This window comes from Anomaloglossus baeobatrachus, chromosome 7, assembly GCF_048569485.1.
Source record: "Anomaloglossus baeobatrachus isolate aAnoBae1 chromosome 7, aAnoBae1.hap1, whole genome shotgun sequence".
NCBI classification, from domain to species: domain Eukaryota; kingdom Metazoa; phylum Chordata; class Amphibia; order Anura; family Aromobatidae; genus Anomaloglossus; species Anomaloglossus baeobatrachus.
The window spans coordinates 58,203,194-58,223,679 of NC_134359.1; the positions used below are offsets into that span (position 1 = coordinate 58,203,194).

General features: G+C 50.3%; 1 long non-coding RNA gene across 1 annotated transcript in view; it reads left to right on the plus strand.

Annotated features, from left to right (window-relative positions):
- Positions 1–20,486, plus strand: part of LOC142245057 (uncharacterized) — a 37,480-nt gene that overhangs the window by 1,100 nt on the left and 15,894 nt on the right. Inside the window, exon 2 of the long non-coding RNA XR_012724726.1 lies at positions 2,394–2,477. This is a non-coding gene — a long non-coding RNA (uncharacterized LOC142245057). The remainder of the gene's footprint in view (positions 1–2,393; positions 2,478–20,486) is intronic.

Below are 20,486 nucleotides of genomic sequence, written 5' to 3' on the forward strand. Positions count from 1 at the left end.
GAAGTGCCATGTAGTACCATATACAGCGGGTAGTGCCATGTAGTGCCATTTACAGGGGGTAGTGCCAAGTAGTACCATTTACAGGAGGTAGTGCCATGTAGTAACATATACAGGGGTAGTGCCATGTAGAACCATATACAGCAGGTAGTGCCATGTAGTACCATATACAGCGGGTAGTGCCATGTAGTTCCATTTACAAGGGGTAGTACCAGGTAGTACCATTTACAGGGGTCGTACCAGGTAGTACCATTTACAGGGGTCATGCCATGTAGTACCATATACAGGGGTAGTGCCATGTAGTACCATATACAGGGGGTAGTGTCATGTAGTTTCTAATATGGGGGTAGTGCCATGTAGTACCATATACATGGGGTAGTGCCTTGTAGTACGATATACAGCGGGTATTGCCATGTTGTGCCATTTACAGAGATTATTGCCAGGTAGTACCATTTACAGGGGTAGTGCCATGTAGTACAATATACAACGGGTAGTGCCATGTAGTGCCGTTTACAGGGGGTAGTGCCAGGTTATACCATTTACATGGGATAGTGCCATGTAGTACCTGATACAGGGGTTAGAGCCATGTAGTTCCATTTACAGGGGGTAGTGCCATGTAGTACCTGATACAAGAGGTAGAGCCATATAGTACTGGTACAGGGAGGTAGTGCCATGTAGTACCTGATACAGAGGGCAGTGCCATATAGTACCTGATACAGAGAATAGTGCCATGTAGTACCTGATACAGGGGTTAGAGCCATGTAGTACCATATACAGGGAGTAGTGCCATGTAGTACCTGATACAGGAGGTAGAGCCATATAGTTCCGGATACAGGGAGGTAGTGCCATGTAGTACCATATACAAGGTGTAGTGCATGTAGTACCTGATAGAGGGGGTACTGCCAACCCACATGCTCCTGAGTGCCAGTGTCATGCTACCTATGGAGAAGTACCTCGTGTACAGCGACAGGGAGATTGTGACCCCTTACCAAGCCTATCGCTGGCCCCTGGCTGCTCTGACCACCCTAGATAGGTTCCACACCTATGCACCGAGCATGATATCTGCCCCTTGCTGGACCTGTAGGGGGTAGGAGCGCGCACGGTGTACTCACTGAGGCTGTGTCATTACGGCACACTCCTTCCGGATCACTCTTTCCCATCTGGAAATGACAATAAACCCTCATTGAATATTCACTGCTATCCCCGCCCTCTGGCGCGTGTAATTGGTTGCAGTTGGACGCGCCCCCACCATGAATGGCATTGTGTCAGCTGACTGCAACCAATCACAGGTGCCAGGATGGCTGGTGGGCGGGGAAAGCAGTGCAAGTGTCTGCGGGTGAGTATGGTGGTATAAAAATAAATTAATAAATGAAACAATCGGCGCAGCATCCCCGTATTCTGATACCAGCACAGATAAAGCCCACGGCTGCAGTCCCCAGCTGTCAGGCTTTATCTGTGCTGTGTATCAAAATAAGCCCAGAGTCACACGTGCGAGGGACTCTCATCACATCACCCGGCAGCTGCACACTCTCCTGACAGGAGCGTGCAGGTACATAAAAACACAACGGCCGACCTGCTCCTGTGCGGCTATGTCGGGTGATGCAATGCGAGACTCGTGCGAGTCCCTCAAAAGTGTGACTCCGGCCTAAGAGAAACCGCATGCATCTTTTTTTTTTTTAATTAATTTTTAAAAAAAAAAAAAATGACGTGTGGCCCCCCCAATTTTGATACCCAGCCAAGATAAAGCCAGCTTTGGGCTGGTATTCTCAACCCACAGCCGCCCGGTATTGCCGCATCCATTAGATGTGACAATGCCGATGCTTTACTGGCTCTTCTCATTGCCCTTGTCTGGTGGCAATCGGGGTAATAGCAGGGGTTAATAACAGCGCACCGCTGCTACTAAACCCTAAGTTATTGATGGCACAGACATCTATAAGATACCTGCATCACTAACCTGTAAATGAAAATAAATAAGTACAAACACAGAGAAAAATCCTTTATTTGGAATTAAATACAAAAGCGCATCCTCTTTCACCACTTTATTAACCCCCAACACACCCTGCAGGTATAATCCACACGAGGTCCCATGCTGCTTCCAGCTCTGCTACATCTCACACTGAGTGACCCTCGAACAAATCCGCCGACTGTGAGTGCAGACAATGAGCCGCGATGAGCAATGACTGCAGGCAGACGCTGTCACAGGCTGGAGGCGGGTCTGACTGCCACCAATCACAGACAACAGGACGGCCGGTGGGCGGGGAAAACACGGAAAGCTGCGCAGTACAGGAAGCAAATGCGCGACCCGGAAGCAGTTTGCCACCATGACACCAAATCTCCGTAACTATGAAACGCTTGCTTAATTCTTGTTTTCTTTATTTTTCTTTTAATTTACCTAGTGCCGAATCCGGATCGTACACCCAGAATCCCGGGCCCGGGTCCGGCACCCGGCATCTTTGAAACCGGGCAGATTTACAGTCCAGGTAAGCACAACCTATATCCAGGATAACTCTGAGAGCGGTACAGCAACGAACAACCATGTTATTTCATACCTAGTGTGACCTATATCACTTCTGACTTGCTACACGACCATAACATCCGCGTTGGAGCCTCCACTGCAGATCCACCTGAAAATGATGAGACAAAATAGAGCATGCTGTGCTGTTTTGTCCAGTGAAATGCTGAGCCCCATGTCAAAAACACAACAAACTCATTGGGCACCTCTGGTATCCAGTATGACAAGAGTCCAGCATTACCTTTAATTTGGTTGTTTTGCTTCCTCATGGAACTGAAAAACACTGATGTAGACAGTCATAGTTTCGGATTGTTTTCTAATAGATTCATAAAAATTAAGTGGTTGATATATGCTAATGGCCAAGTAGTATTACACTAAATTCCTCTCTGTGTGGTGAGACTTTGATGAAACCATCTGATGAGCAGCAATTATTGTGCGCGTGTCCTATGAACTGGAATAGGACACTTGCATGATGCTGATGTCACAATTTGACTAAAAGAAAGTGAGTGATAGTGGCTTCTATGCTGTTTCTCACGCTAGGGGTCCTTAGACTATCCCTAACTTCAGTGTTACCCCTAATGGTGGAGATGCCTAAGTCACATGCCTGGCTAAGCTCCTGACCAGAACGGATCGGATTTCACCCTCTCACTAGAGAAGGAAGGGTCAGGAGAGATGGAAATACAGATAGAGACATACCAAGGGAAAAAAAAAAAACAAAAAAAAAACTCTGACACACTGCAAACACACAGAAACAAAATAATGAGAGACGCAGGAAAATTAAGAGCAGGAGGGTAGCAACAAAAAAAAGACAATTAAGGGGGCTTTACACGCTACGATATCGTTAATGTTTTAACGTCGGGGTCACGTCGTTAGTGACGCACATCCGGCGTCATTAATGGTATTGCAGCGTGTAACACTTACCAGCGGCCTTAAACGTCCTCCAAAGTGGTGAAAATCGTTCACTATGGAGAGGTTGTCCTAAAACCAAAAATTGTTAATGGTTGTTTAAAGATGTTGTTCCTCGTTCCTGTGGCAGCACACATCACTGTGTGTGACACCGCATGAGCGAGGAACCTCACCTTACCTGCGTCCCGCCCGCAATGAGGAAGGAAGAAGGTGGGTGGGATGTTCGTCTCGCTCATCTCCGCCCCTCCGCTTTGATTGGCCGGCCGCTTAGTGACGTCGCGGTGACGTCGCCGTGACGCCGAACGCACCTCCCCTTTGAGGGAGGGCTTGTTCGGCAGTCACAGCGACGACGACGACCAGGTAAGTGCGTGTGACGCTGCCATAGCGATAATGTTCGCTGCGGCAACGATCACACGATATCGCATGCACGACGGGGGCGGGTGCTTTTGCGTACGATATCGCTAGCAACTGCTAGAAATATCGTAGCGTGTAAAGCCCGCTTAAGAGTTGACTCCACAACTGCACACAGCAACAACTGCTACAATCACCAGTTAGTCTGGGTCACAAGACCTCACCAGACCAGCTAAGATAAACTATAGCTGGCACTAATGGAAGTGTCCATCCAGCATAGATAGGCAGGGAGCAGATGTGATTGGCTCCTCCACAACATGTGATCAAAGATGACTCACAAGCAGGCCAGCAGGTATTAACTGTTGCTAGCCTGACTATGAACTACCAATCTATTGGCCTGCACTGATTACAGACCTCAGAGAAGTTATCAGGCGGAGTGTCAGAATCAGTAGTCTCAACAGATGCAGAGATCCAATGCCGACATCACATTCTGCGGTTTGTAAAATCCACCGTGTGACAGTTGAATGTCCTTCATTAATAGACATTGCTCAGGATTTCTAACCACTAGTCTCAACAGTGTAGAAAATAAAATTTGTAAGTCAGCTCACCTCTCCCCGAAGGAACGTTGCTACGGATTCTGAAAGTGCTGTTCAGTAGTGAAATAGAATTCCGGCATACGTCTCTTCATTTATTAACATAATATACTAAAAAGTCATGTCCATAAAGAGATAAAAAAATGCCACAAAGTGGTCGGTGCCCGCAGGAGTCCGCTTCCGGCTTGTGGTTACCTAAGGAGCCCTTTGCCCGCAGACGCTGGCCCGGGGATCTCTGAGCCGTGGCGGTGGCCTGTTATCCCCCTCGGTGGGCTGTTGCCTTCAGTCGGGACTTTGAGTGGGACAGGACCTCTAGTCCTGGCCGCAATCAGTTAATTAGCTAGCCCCCAGTCGCTTCTGGACCTAGCTTCAGGATCTGCGTACCCCCTTCGTGCTTCAGTTTTCGAGTCGGTTCCCCGGGTCGGTACCGGCGGGCCACTATCCTGTCCCGGTCCACCTCGGTTCCACATATGGAGACATCACCTCCATATTCTTCTCTAAAGTGTTTAGATGTTGCTGAGTATTTAACTGCAATTTTATTATGAGGATTGGACAAGTGTGTCCTTATGTGATTCTTGATGGGACTCTTTGTACACCCAACATACTGTAATTGATACGCAGTGCAGGTAATAAGACATACTACCAGGGGCGGAACGATCGTGGTTGAAGGGATTGCAACCGGATCCAGGAGTGCACAGGGTCCAGGGGGCCCACTGTCCCCAGCTTCAGCTGGATGTGCATCCGAGGCTGCACATTCAGCTGAAATGCATCGCAGTGTAGGGACCCATCGGGTCCCTGTGCTGCGATACACGCTGCCGGCCAGACAGAAGCCTGCAGCTTTCATCTGTGACCCAGTAACTGAGGGTGGTGCATGGCAATCACGTAATGGGTTGCAGTAGCACCGACACTGATGAAAGCTGTGCGATGGCTACACAGGAGGACACTGCGTGACATGGGAGCCAGGGATGGTGAGTACAATGTTGTTGTTTTTTTGCATTAGACAGAACGGAGACATATTTACCAGGATGGGGACATATACTGTATACCAGGAGAGGGACAGTGTATAGCAGGAGGGGGACAGTATATATCAGGAGGGGCCCAGTAGGTGGACAGTATAAACCAGGAGGGCCCCAGGATGAGGACAGTAGTACCTGAAGAAGGACAGTATATACCAGGAGGGTCCCAGGAGGGGGACAGTATTTACCAGGAGGGGGACAATATTTATCAGGAGGGGCCTAGGATGGGAACATGTACAGTACAGACCAAAAGTTTGGACACACCATCGCATTCAAAGAGTTTTCTTTATTTTCATGACTCTGAAAATTGTAGATTTACATTAAAGGCATCAAAACTATGAATTAACACATGTGGAATGAAATACTTAACAAAAAAGTGTGAAACAACTGAAAATATGTCTTACATTCTAGGTTCTTCAAAGTAGTCATCTTTTGCTTTGATTTGAAAAATTGTTAATGGTTGTTTAAAGATGTTGTTCCTCATTCCTGCGGCAGCACACATCACTGTGTGTGGCACCGCATGAGCGAGGAACCTCAGCTTACCTGCGTCCCGCCCGCAATGAGGAAGGAAGAAGGTGGGTGGGATGTTCGTCCCGCTCAACTCCGCCCCTCCGCTTTGATTGGCCCGCCGCTTAGTGACGTCGCCGTGACGCCGAACGCACCTTCCCCTTGAGGGAGGGATTGTTCGGCAGTCACAGCGACGACGACCAGGTAAGTGCGTGTGACGCTGCCGTAGCGATAATGTTCGCTGCGGCAACGATCACACGATATTGCATGCACGACTGGGGCGGGTGCTTTTGCGTACGATATCGCTAGCAACTGCTAGAAATATCGTAGCATGTAAAGCCCGCTCAAGAGTTGACTCCACAACTGCACATGTGGCGCCCCAGGACCTGGTCGCCACAACAGCATTGCCCCTCCAAAGGGTTAATGCTGAGCCTGGAGGTAATTGGGAGGTCTATTGGAAAGTAAGTTTAACATCCAACGCAGTTTCTCCCTCAGGCCAGCAGGGGGAGCTCTGAACCTGGAGTTCCAGGGAGCATTCCTTAAGTCTGACCTGAGGGAGGAGTTAGTGTTCAGTCTGTAGGAGAAAGCAGAGAGTGCAGACGCCGAGTGTGCTGTCCTGTGGAACTGGGGCCTAGAGCTGGAGCAGCTTGGCCCAGTGAAGCAGGAGAAGCAGAGAGGCACAGAAGAGACTCGGACATCGGAGTCTGTGGCCACCAGGGCCTAAAATACTCCCTGGTAGCCGAATCCGAAGGGCAGGAGAGCTGCAAGCACCTGGCCCATAAACAGCCCGAAGGTACAGCTGCATCATCAGGGCCCGGTGTGGACTCCAGCAGAGAAGCACCAGAGAGGGCCTGCGCGGCCTACCACAGAGGGAAAGGGACATACCACCGGTCCCAGCAGCAAGAGGGCCATTGCTAAATTCAGAGAGCAGGGTCCTATCACAGTAAGGAAAAGAACAGGAGTAGGCCTCATACTCATCTGGCCAAAACGACATCTCAGTTACTTCCAGGCTGGCCGGAGCCCTCTACCACCTGTAACGGTCTCCCAGGACTAACCGTTTGTGAAGTAAAAGAGGAGAAGGTATAGAGACTGTTTGTGCCTGTTTCTTTCATTGCCTGTCGGCCCTGCACCGTGTTATCCACACAACACCATAGACTCTCACGAGCACCAACTGTGCCCCGGGGCACCGCTCCACCTGTGGGGAGCAGTACCATACCAGCTGCCATTCCATCACCCCGGAGGCCTCATACAGCAGCGGCGGCTTTATAGCCGCATACCACAGGTGGCGTCACGACAAATATACACTTTAATTACCCTTAAGTCTCCAGCCATATTTCACTGACACCCACCAGGGCCACGGAGCCGGGCCCCGCCACCACTGACGACCCCCGGACTAGTCTGGCCCGGCACCGGGTGTCCTGTAGCCCTGGGGTGGGCGAGTCAACTTTGGCGTCACGAACAGGATTTCGTGCCCGGTCCCACCGGGTACTGTGCGCCTGCAGAAACTGTGCTTAACCCCTTCACGACCGCGGGCAGTAAAATTACGTCCTATTTTAACGTGACTTAACGACCAGGGACGTAATTTTACTGCCTAAACTTCATTTGATTGCCGTGGCCATAGCAACGGCTTTCAAATGAAGTCCCCTGCTGTTTCTTACAGCAGGGGACCTTTGCTTGACCCCAGGGGGGGCGGCATCGCCACCCCCTATCGACGATCGATGCGATTGGCTGTTCAAATCTGAACCGCCAACCACATCGATCGCACTAATTTCGGCAAAAATAATGCCCGAATTAGTGCGATCCTGTGAGATCCAGCTATGAGATGCTGCAGCTGCTGCAGCATATCATAGGTGGACCTCAAACATGCCGCCCCCAGCCCCTGCAGCACTGATTGGAGCGATCGTGCTATGACGCGCAATCGCTCCAATCAGTGTGCAGTGGGGCGGTCTGATCTGCCGGTGGCCGCCCTCCCCAGGCCTGTGCTGGCCTGCGAGCCCTCCCCCAACATGTCTGCAGCGTGCAGTGGCTGGTACTTGTGGTACCACGCCACCGCTGCTGCCGCCGCCGTAGCTGAGGTCACCGCTGCTGCTGTACGTGAGTACTTTGCTCACTTTGCAGCCAGCCCGTGCGCGCTCCCGTGGTGCCCCTGCGCGCTGCCGTGATAGCCCCTGCCGTGCCCCCCCCCGCGATCTGCTCCCCCCCCCCCCCCGACATCCCGATCTGCTCCCCCCGCGATCTGACTGCCAACCCCATTATCTCTGTTCTGCTTCTGCAGCTCCCTCTCCGGTCTCCCCCTCTGCTCTCCCCCTCTGCTCTCCCCCCCCTCTGCTCTCCCCCTCTGCTCTCCCCCGACGTCCTCTTACCTGTCTTCACCGGCCTGATCACATCTGCGTCCATCGCTGGGTCCTTCCTGGGCATTCTGCTGATCTGCCTGCTGCTCCTGTAAAGCTGTCCATCTCTCTGCCATCTGTTCCTCTGCAGCTCTTCTGGTCAGTGATCCTCCTGCTAGTCCTCTGGGTACTGTGAGTATAACTTTTTTTTTTTTTCCGTATCCCCTGTCCATTTTTACACCTCATCCGTCCGTGCGTCCCGCCAAGCGCTGATCAGGGATGCAGATAACGGATCGGCATCCCTGCTCAATTTTTGGCGTGACTTTTTTTTCCGTATCCCCAACGCTTTTTGTATCGCATCCGTCCGTGCGTCCCGCCAAGCGCTGATCAGGGATGCAGATAACGGATCGGCATCCCTGCTCAATTTTTGGTGTGACTTTTTTTTCCGTATCCCCGACGCTTTTTGTATCGCATCCGTCTGTGCGTCCCGCCAAGCGCTGATCAGGGATGCACATAACGGATCGGCATCCATGGTCAATTTTTGTCGTGACTTTTTTCCGTATTCACGACGCTTTTTGTATCGCATCCGTCCGTGCGTCCCGCCGAGCGCTGATCAGGGATGCAGATAACGGATCTGCATCCGTGGTCAGTTTTTGGCGTGACTTTTTTCCGTATTCACGACGCTTTTTGTATCACATCCGTCCGTGCGTCCCGCCGAGCGCTGATTAGGGATGCAGATAACTGATCGGCATCCCTGCTCAATTTTTGGCGTGACTTTTTTCCGTATTTGCGACGCTTTTTGTATCGCATCCGTCCGTGCATCCCGCCAAGCGCTGATCAGGGATGCACATAACGTATCTGCATCCATGGTCAATTTTTGGCGTGACTTTTTTTTTACGTATCCCCGACGCTTTTTTTTATCGCATCCGACCGTGCGTCCTGCAGCGGCCGATCAGTGCACTGCGTCTGTGCATTTGAAAAGTCAAATGGCGCTCCTTCTCTTCTGAGCCCCGCCATGCGCTCAAACAATTACTTTCCACCACATATGAGGTATCTGCGTACTCAGGAGAAAATGCACAATACATTTTATGGTGCATTTTTTCCTGTTACCCTTGTGAAAAAAAAAGCTACCTAGTTGAAGCAACCGTTTTGTGGTAAAAAAAAAAAAAATTTCTTTTCACGGCTCAACGCTATAAACTTCTGTGAAGCCCCCAGGTGTTCAAAGTGCTCACCAAACATCTAGAAAAATTATTTGAGGGCTCTAGTTTCCAAAATGGTGTCACTTTTGGGGGAGCTCCACTGTTTAGGCACCATAGGGGGTCTCCAAACGTGACATGGCGTCCGCTAATGATTCCAACCAATTTTGCTGTCAAATGGCGCTCCTTCTCTTCTGAACCCCGCCATGCGCCCAAACAATTACTTTCTACCACATATGAGGTATCTGCGTACTCAGGAGAAAATGCACAATACATTTTATGGTGCATTTTTTCCTGATAGCCTTGTGAAAAAAAAAGCTACCTAGTTGAAGCAACCGTTTTGTGGAAAAAAAAAAAAATTTCTTTTCACGGCTCAATGCTATAAACTTCTGTGAAGCCCCCAGGTGTTCAAAGTGCTCACCAAACATCTAGAAAAATTATTTGAGGGCTCTAGTTTCCAAAATGGTGTCACTTGTGGGGGAGCTCCATTGTTTAGGCACCTCAGGGGGTCTTCAAACCCGACATGGCGTCCGCTAACAGGTGCAGCTAATTTTGCACTCAAAAATTCAAATGGCGCTCCTTGCCTTCCGAGCACTGCTGTGTGTCCAAACATTTGATTTCCACCACATATGAGGTATCTGCGTATTCAGGAGAAAATGCACAATACATTTTATGGTGCATTTTTTCCTGTTACCCTTGTGAAAAAAAAAGCTACCTAGTTGAAGCAACCGTTTTGTGGTAAAAAAAAAACAATTTCTTTTCACGGCTCAACGCTATAAACTTCTGTGAAGCCCCCAGGGGTTCAAAGTGCTCACCAAACATCTAGAAAAATTATTTGAGGGCTCTAGTTTCCAAAATGGGGTCACTTGTGGGGGAGCTCCATTGGTTAGGCACTTCAGGGGGTCTTCAAACCCGACATGGCGTCCGCTAATGAGTGCAGCTAATTTTGCGTTCAAAAATTCAAATGGCGCTCCTTCCCTTCCGAGCTCTGCCGTGCGCCCAAACAATTGATTTTTACCACATATGGGGTATCAGCGTACTCAGGAGAACCTGCACAATAAATTGTATTGTGTACTTTCTCTTTTCTCCCTTGTAAAAATGAAAATGTTATGGCTAAAGTAACATTTTTGTGTTAAAAAGTAAAATTTTCATTTTTTCCTTCCACATTGCTTTGGTTCCTGTGAAGCACCTAAAGGGTTAATAAACTTATTGGATGTGGTTTTGAGCAGTGTGAGGGGTGTAGTTTTTAGAATGGGGTCACTTTTGGGTATTTTCTGTCACCTAGGCCTCTCAAAGTCACCTCAAATGTGATGTGGTCCCTAAAAAAAATTATTTTGTAAATTTTGTTGGAAAAATGAGAATTTGCTGATGACCTTTGACCCCTTCTAACTTCCTAACGGAAAAAAAATTTGTTTCGAAAATTGCGCTGATGTAAAGTACACAAGTGGGAAATGTTATTTAGTAACTATTTTGTGTGACATATCTCTCAGATTTATGGGCATAAATTTTCTAAGATTGAAAATTGCGAAATTTTCAAAATTTTCGCCAAATTTCCTAAATTTTCACAAATAAACGCAAAAAATATCGGCCTAAATTTACCACTGACATGAAGTACAATATGTCACGAAAAAACAATCTCAGAATCGCCAGGATCCGTTGAAGCGTTCCTGAGTTATAACCTGTCAAAGTGACACTGGTCAGAATTGCAAAAAATGGCCCGGTCATTAGGGTGTTTTAGTGGCCGGGGGTGAAGGGGTTAAAAGATTGTGTTACTGTTTGAAAACTGCCGCCGCCATTAGCCTCGCTGAGCGCAGGAAGAAGGGGGGCGTGCCTGAAAAAGAGCGCGAAGGGAGCGCGCCATCAGAGCAGAGCGCCGTTAACCCCGCGCGACCCAGAAGGGAATTTGAAAAGTGAACGGAGCCTGGTAAGGTTCACTAAGGGGGAGGAAGATGTCCAACTCAGAGGGAGAGCAGGTGGCTGCCATAGCCAGAGACGCCGCAGCACCAGCCGAAGCAATCCCAGTCGCCGTCGCCCCAGCCCCCGCTGTAGCGCCGGTAATGCCGATCACAATGCCGTACATCCCGGGAGCAGAATGGCTGCCGCAGTACTCCGGGGAGTCACATACCCTGAGCGACTTCAGAGAAAGCCTGCACAGCTTGTTTAGAGTGTATCCTCTGACTGAGAGCCAGAAGGTGGGATTATTAATGGGGCAGCTAGCCGGCGCGGCCCAGCGTGAAGTGAAGTCCTGGCCTGATACAGATAAAGGGACAGCAACCCAGATACTGGCCAAGTTAAAGAGTACTTTTGACACCCGCACCGCAGCAGAAATAAAAATGCAAACAACGGTCCACAGACAGCATAAGGGACTATGCCTTAAACTTGCAGGAGGCCCTGAAAGCAGTTAAACAGGTGGACCCAGAGAGTGTACGTGAAGAACACAAACTCCTAACTGAGCAATTCATAGAAGGGCTCCTGTCAGATGCTCACAGGACAGAGCTGGATATCATGGTCCTTCAGAACCCTGCTCTGGACTTTGCAAAGTTTAAGGACCAGGCCATCCGGGTACTGAGAGAATCTACACCGAATGACACAGTACCCCTCCGGCCTCTTGCTATCACGTACCCAGGGGTGGTGCCTGCGACACGAGCCGCTGCGGGGGCTGAGGCGCAGTCCCTGGATAAGGATCCCGCTGCAGAGCTCAGACAGCATGTCCAGGAGCTGACCAAGACTGTAGCTGCCCTTGCCAAGACCGTGCAGTCTCTACAAGTGACCCCATCGCCTGCAAGAATCGAGTTGGCCTCCAGCCCAGATGACGTCCCATGGATGCGACAGAGGAGGATTCCGCCGACCCGAGGAAAAGACACAGACCGGTATGATTCAACGGGACAACCGATCTGCCGCCGCTGCAGCCAGGCGGGCCACATTGCAAGACACTGTCCTTTAAATGGGCCGAGCCTGGGGCCAGGAGCCAACCCCCAAGTGTAAGGAAGCCCGGCTCAACCCCCAGCCGCAGCAAGTATGTGGGAGGACGACCGGTCCTTCCTATTGTACTGGATGGGATCCCTTTGAATGCCCTCCTGGATACAGGGTCCCAGGTAACAACCATCCCTTATAAATTGTACAAAAGATATTGGGCTGATTCAGACATTGACCATGGCCCAGATGATGATTTAACAATTGTGGCCAGTAATGGTCAGCCCTTGCCTCAAATTGGGTACAAGGAAGTAACCATTAAAGTGGGGCGGGTAGAATTGCCATGTCAGGGGATGATAATTGTAGATATTGATCGCAAAGAATCTAACCCACTGCTAACCATTGGTACAAATGTGATGGAAAATTGTCTTGCCGAAGTGATAATTTTGTTGCAGCAGGCGTCTGAAGGTGCCAGCTCCGGGCAGCAGCGTGCCCTACAGAGGGAGATCAGAGCCCTGATGAGGAGGCAGCAGGTAGAGCTGGCCGGAGGAGAAATTGGCAGTGTAAGGGTAAGTGACCCTCTCCCCATTGCAATCCCCCCAAAAAGTGAAATGTTGATATGGTGTCGGGCAGCAATAGGCCTCAAGGTTCAAGATTACCAGGCCCTGGTGGAACCTGTGTATTCAGAAAGTAGGCCTGGTGTCCTGATAGCCAGAGGGGTAGCAGACGTCCGCAAGGGAAGAGTGCCCGTCCGCGTCCTGAATTGTGGGGAGGAGGAAGCCAAATTGCCCCGGTACGCCACTGTAGCAAAACTGTACACTGTCAGTACCAATACCATCAAAGCAGTGGAACCCTTGATCCCGTCCGACCAGGCGGAAGACAATGGCTCCAAGGGACAGCTGGAAGACTGGTGCCAAAAATTACATGTGGGCACCGACTCCACCCCCTCACACCAAAAGCATGGGGTTTACCGGGTGGTACAGGAGTACGAGCGGGTCTTCAGCAAACACCCCCTAGATTTTGGGCAGGTAAAAGGGGTTAAACATCAAATCCCCACGGGTGATCATCATCCCATTAAAGAGAGATACCGCCCTGTACCCCCCGCACAGTATCAGTGTGCCAAAGAAATGCTACGGGAAATGAAGGAGGCTGGGGTTATCAGAGATAGTTGTAGCCCCTGGGCAGCTCCACTAGTGCTCGTAAAGAAAAAAGATGGTACAATGAGAATGTGTGTAGATTACAGACAAATTAACCGCATTACACATAAAGATGCTTATCCACTACCCAGAATAGAGGAGTCACTAACAGCCTTAAAGTCAGCTAACTATTTCTCCACCTTGGATCTCACCAGTGGGTATTGGCAGGTTCCCGTGGCAGAGGCGGACAAGGAGAAGACTGCATTCACGACACCAATGGGCCTCTGCGAGTTCAACTGTATGCCATTCGGGCTCTGCAACGCCCCAGGGACATTCCAAAGGTTGATGGAGTGCTGCTTGGGCCATCACAACTTTGAAACCATGCTGTTGTACCTGGATGACGTCATAGTCTACTCCAAGACTTATGAAGACCACCTGAGGCACTTAGCAGAAGTGTTCGAGTCCCTGTCGGAGTATGGCCTGAAGATAAAGCCGTCCAAATGTCACCTCTTGAAGCCAAAGGTACAGTACTTGGGTCATGTGGTCAGCGCAGAAGGTGTGGCACCTGATCCAGAGAAAGTCACAGTAATCAAGGACTGGCCGAGACCCACCACGGTAAAGGAGGTGCGGCAGTTCCTTGGGCTGGTGGGCTACTACCGAAGGTTCATTGATGGTTTCACCAAGATAGCAGCGCCTCTTCAAGATCTCCTGGTGGGCCAGCCAAAGAAGGCTAAGAAGCAAAGCCCTCCATTTGAATGGAACAGCCAAATAGAAACGTCTTTTGTCCGGCTGAAAGGGGCTCTCACGGGACAAGAAATTCTGGCCTACCCTGACTACAGCCAGCCGTTTGTACTGTACACAGACGCCAGCAACGTGGGCCTGGGAGCAGTTCTGTCCCAGGTGCAGGGAGGCAGAGAGAAGGTAATAGCTTACGCCAGCAGGAAGCTTCGTCCCACAGAAAGGAATCCAGAAAACTACAGTTCCTTCAAGCTGGAGTTCCTCGCTATTGTTTGGGCAGTGACTGAACACTTCAAGCACTATCTGGCGTCGGCCAAGTTCACCATCTTCACGGACAACAATCCGTTGACACATCTGGCAACAGCCAAGCTAGGTGCGTTGGAGCAGCGATGGATGGCCCGGCTGTCTAACTTTGACTTTACCATCAAGTACCGGGCTGGCAAGAAGAATAACAATGCTGATGCGCTGTCCAGAATGCCTCACTTACCCGAGTCTGGAGAAGACCTGGATGAACTCGAAGAGATAGAGTTACCGGCTTTCCATCACCAAGGTGTTTCCCAGTGTGAGCATGCTGTAGGAGAGAAGCGCTCGAGCCAGCACGAGGTCTCGGTCAACCCATTACTCCACCATAATTGGGAAGAGACACAGAACGGTGACCCGGCCATGCGATTGGTCAAAGAAAAGCTAGCACAAGCTGAGACCCATCTTGGCCCAGATGCTCCAGAAGAAGCCCAGCAGCTGTGGAAGGAGAGGGGACGACTGTTCACCTACCAAGGCAAGCTATGCAAGAGATATGTCAACTGGCGAACGAATGAACTCGTCTGGCAGATAGTGGTCCCACAGAGGGATGCTTCAATGGTCCTAGCAGCTTACCATGATAAAGCAGGACACTTCGGGTGGAAGACGTTGGAGACCCTACTCCGTGATCGGTTCTACTGGGTGCACATGAGAAAGACAGTCGAGAAGTGGTGCCGAGACTGTGGTCTGTGTAACCTGAGGCGGAAAGATGGTGCCAGCCAGAGGTCTCCCCTACAGCCAATTGTCACTAAGCAGCCCCTAGAGTTGGTGGCCATGGACCACGTGAAGTTAACACCGAGCCGGTCAGGCTATGTTTACGCCCTCACCATTGTGGACCATTACTCTCGTTTCCTGGTAGTAGTGCCTGTGAAAGACCAGACAGCCAGAACAGCAGCTAGAGCGTTTCAGGCATACTTTTGTCGACCTCACGGTTACCCTGAAAGGGTACTGACTGATCAAGGTCCTGCATTCGAGGCAGAAGTGTTTCAAGAGTTCTGTAACATGTACGGCTGTAAGAAAATCAGAACACCACCGTACCACCCCCAAACCAATATATTGTGCAAGAAGATGAACCACGTGGTTATTGATATGCCCAAGACTCTACCTCTGGAAGAAAGAAACCAATGGCCAGAGAAGTTACCAGATCTGGTAGACCTATATAACCATATCCCAGTAAATTCGACCAACAGCAGCCCCGCTTACCTGATGCGAGCAAGACCTGGCAAGTTACCTGTAGACTTGGAGATGGGAACTGTGTCACCTGAAGCAGTTCAAGAGATAGAAGATTGGGATACAGAGTGACAACAGCAGTACCGCAAAGTTCAGGAATGCGTAGAAAAGAGCCTGTCCCAAGCAAGAACGAGACAAGAACAGAACTACAATCAAACGGCCCCAGCAACTCCCTTAGCACCTGGAGAACAGGTCCTCAAGAAAAAGCGGAGGGCGCATAAATTAGATGATCAGTGGGAGAATGAACCTTACACCATTATTCCCTCCAACTTTGACAATAGTAAGGTATGCCTCATAAGCAAGGATGAAGGCAAGACCTATCAAACAGTTTCTAGAGACCGCCTGAAAGCGTGCCCTGAGCGGTGCAAAATCCAAAAAGAAGTAGAAGAAGTACAAGAAAGTCCCCAAATTCAAGAAAAGGAGGAAGAGATGATCCAAACAATCCTCGGAAAATTCCCCAAAACTTGGACCCGAATCAATAACGCCATAGTGGTACCAGTCTTGATGTTCCTGCAGTTGGTCGAGCCGGAGACAGAAGAGGTTCCAGATCCACCTAAGGAACTGTCCGTCCCAACACAAGATGACACGCCAGCAGTAGAACAGGAGAATCAACCCCCTGCCAGTGGTGAACCTGTCGTGCCCTTGGCGAATCTGAGACCCCGTAGGCAACCATCACGAATACCTGTCAGGGTTAGGCCTACCAGTAACACGGAGGGGGCAGACACTCCAAGTAGTCAGGGACAAACCCCAGAGCTACGCCGGTCCCAACGTAGCACTCGGGGACAGCCCCCTCCAAGGTATAGAGAGTAAAAAGAAAAAGTACCTAGAATGTATAGATTCTATAGAATCTATAGAAATCTATAGATATATAATGTATACTTAGAATGTATATAGTTATGTGAAAATGTCTTGTATGTAATGTTTTGTTTTAGGTGATTAAGTAAATGGACAATTGGGTCACTGGACTATGAGTGGCCAACACTTTAATTGTTCATAGTTAGCACCAGTGTGCTCAACACCCCTGAAGAAAAACCCGTCCGGCGTGCATAGAGAGCAATGCTCTGACGCACGCCCAGAGCCTACGTTGGGGGTTTTATCGCGGCGGGTCCCCCATGGAGCAGTGTAATGGACACCCGGCAGGGAGCCACACTGGACTCTTATAGTTGTTTAAGGTTGTAACATGTTTTGTTTTGTTTTGTTTCTTCAGTCCGGGAGAACGGAGTTTAACTAAGGGGGAGTGTGGTGCCCCAGGACCTGGTCGCCACAACAGCATTGCCCCTCCAAAGGGTTAATGCTGAGCCTGGAGGTAATTGAGAGGTCTATTGGCCAGTAAGTTTAACATCCAACGCAGTTCCTCCCTCAGGCCAGCAGGGGGAGCTCTGAACCTGGAGTTCCAGGGAGCATTCCTTAAGTCTGGCCTGAGGGAGGGGTTAGTGTTCAGTCTGTAGGAGAAAGCAGAGAGTGCAGACGCCGAGTGTGCTGTCCTGTGGAACTGGGGCCTAGAGCTGGAGCAGCTTGGCCCAGTGAAGCAGGAGGAGCAGAGAGGCACAGAAGAGACTCGGACATCGGAGTCTGTGGCCACCAGGGCCTAAAATACTCCCTGGTAGCCGAATCCGAAGGGCAGGAGAGCTGCAAGCACCTGGCCCATAAACAGCCCGAAGGTACAGCTGCATCATCAGGGCCCGGTGTGGACTCCAGCAGAGAAACACCAGAGAGGGCCAGCGCGGCCTACCACAGAGGGAAAGGGACGTACCCCGGTCCCAGCAGCAACAGGGCCATTGCTAAATTCAGAGAGCAGGGTCTTATCACAGTAAGGAAAAGAACAGGAGTAGGCCTCATACTCATCTGGCCAAAACGACATCTCAGTTACTTCCAGGCTGGCCGGAGCCCTCTACCACCTGTAACGGTCTCCCAGGACTAACCGTTTGTGAAGTAAAAGAGGAGAAGGTAAAGAGACTGTTGTTTGTGCCTGTTTCTTTCATTGCCTGTCGGCCCTGCACCGTGTTATCCACACAACACCATAGACTCTCACGAGCACCAACTGTGCCCCGGGGCACCGCTCCACCTGTGGGGAGCAGTACCATACCAGCTGCCATTCCATCACCCCGGAGGCCTCATACAGCAGCGGCGGCTTTATAGCCGCATACCACAGGTGGCGTCACGACAAATATACACTTTAATTACCCCTAAGTCTCCAGCCATATTTCACTGACACCCACCAGGGCCACGGAGCCGGGCCCCGCCACCACTGACGACCCCCGGACTAGTCCGGCCCGGCACCGGGTGTCCCGTAGCCCTAGGGTGGGCGAGTCACACACAGCAACAACTGCTACAATCACCAGTTAGTCTGGGTCACAACACCTCACCAGACCAGCTAAGATAAACTATAGCTGGCACTAATGGAAGTGTCCATCCAGCATAGATAGGCAGGGAGCAGATGTGATTGGCTCCTCCACAACATGTGATCAAAGATGACTCACAAGCAGGCCAGCAGGTATTAACTGTTGCTAGCCTGACTATGAACTACCAATCTATTGGCCTGCACTGATTACAGACCTCAGAAAAGTTATCAAGCGGAGTGTCAGAGTCAGTAGTCTCAACAGATCCCAATGCCGACATCACATTCTGCGGTTTGTAAAATCCACCGTGTGACAGTTGAATGCTGAACAGTCGCTCACCTTTGCAGATTGTCCTTCATTAATAGACATTGCTCAGGATTTCTAACCACTAGTCTCAACAGTGTAGAAAATAAAATTTGTAAGTCAGCTCACCTCTCCCCGAAGGAACGTTGCTGCGGATTCTGAAAGTGCTGTTCAGTAGTTAAATAGAATTCCGGCATACGTCTCTTCATTTGTTAACATAATATACTAAAAAGTCATGTCCATAAAGAGATAAAAAAATGCCACAAAGCATTAGCAAATATACATCTGACAAACGCATTCGGAGGATAGTCCTTAATCATGTATCTGGCTAAGCCACATGTATGTTGTGTTTTACGTTATTTCCCCCTCATCAAGTGTGATATAGACACCAATCACAGTATAGCAAAAAAGGGAGCAACAGGTCCTGAAAAATGCAGAACATTATACTTGTATAAGTACAGCCCCGCTCTCAGCAGCTGAGCTGCTCAGATCCGGCCCTTGGGTGGCTCGAGGGTCTCCGGACCCGGGGGCCTCACGGTCACTTCAAATGGAAAGGGATAGTGGTGGGATGGTGGATGTAGGACGTATATGTACGGGGTGAGTCGTACGGAGTTCGTGATGCCACCCACGGTGTGTGATGATATTGGACACCACCGCTGCAGTTACGGGGCACCCAGGGGAGATGTTGTGCAGCAAGTTGTTAACCTCTCCGTGGGCAGGGATGGTGGCCCCGGGACCCGTTGGGAGTTTGGCGATGCAGGAAGATGGGTGACCGCAGGGTGCTGGTGTACTCACTATTAGAAAACACACGAGTCTCTGGTGAACCAAGGTGATGGTGGTCGGTGCCCGCAGCCGGCTTTCTTCGGGTTCCCCCACCTGGCTGGTGGTCTCTGTCTTTCTCCTGCACCTGTGCAAGATGGTGGACTGCCTGTGCTTGCAACTTCAGGAGTCCGCTTCCGGCTTGTGGTTGCCTAAGGAGCCCTTTGCCCGCAGACGCTGGCCCTTGGGATCTCTGAGCCGTGGCGGTGACCTGTTATCCCCCTCGGTGGGCTGTTGCCTTCAGTCGGGACTTTGAGTGGGACAGGACCTTTAGTCCTGGCCGCAATCAGTTAATTAGCTAGCCCCCAGTTGCTTCTGGACCTAGCTTCAGGATCTGCGTACCCCCCTTCGTGCTTCAGTTTTCGAGTCGGTTCCCCGGGTCGGTACCGGCGGGCCACTATCCTGTCCCGGTCCACCTCGGTTCCACATATGGAGACATCACCTCCATATTCTTCTCTAAAGTGTTTAGATGTTGCTGAGTATTTAACTGTAATTTTATTATGAGGATTGGACAAGTGTCTCCTTATGGGATTCTTGATGGGACTCTTTGTACACCCAACATACTGTAATTGATACGCAGTGCAGGTAATAAGACATACTACCAGGGGCGGAACGATCGTGGTTGAAGGGATTGCAACCGGACCCAGGAGTGCACAGGGTCCAGGGGGTCCACTGTCCCCAGCTTCAGCTGGATGTGCATCCGAGGCTGCACATTCAGCTGAAATGCATCGCAGTGTAGGGACCCATCGGGTCCCTGTGCTGCGATACACGCTGCCGGCCAGACAGAAGTCTGCAGCTTTCATCTGTGACCCAGTAACTGAGGGTGGTGCATGGCAATCACGTAATGGGTTGCAGTAGCACCGACACTGATGAAAGCTGTGCGATGGCTACACAGGAGGACACTGCGTGACATGGGAGCCTGGGATGGTGAGTACAATGTTGTTGTTTTTTTGTATTAGACAGAACGGAGACATATTTACCAGGATGGGGACATATACTGTATACCGGGAGGGGGACAGTATATATCAGGAGGGGCCCAGTAGGTGGACAGTATAAACCAGGAGGGCCCCAGGATGAGGACAGTAGTACCTGAAGAAGGACAGTATATACCAGGAGGGTCCCAGGAGGGGGACAGTAGATACCAGGAGGGGGACAATATTTATCAGGAGGGGTCTAGGATGGGAACATGTACAGTACAGACCAAACGTTTGGACACACCATCGCATTCAAAGAGTTTTCTTTATTTTCATGACTCTGAAAATTGTAGATTCACATTAAAGGCATCAAAACTATGAATTAACAC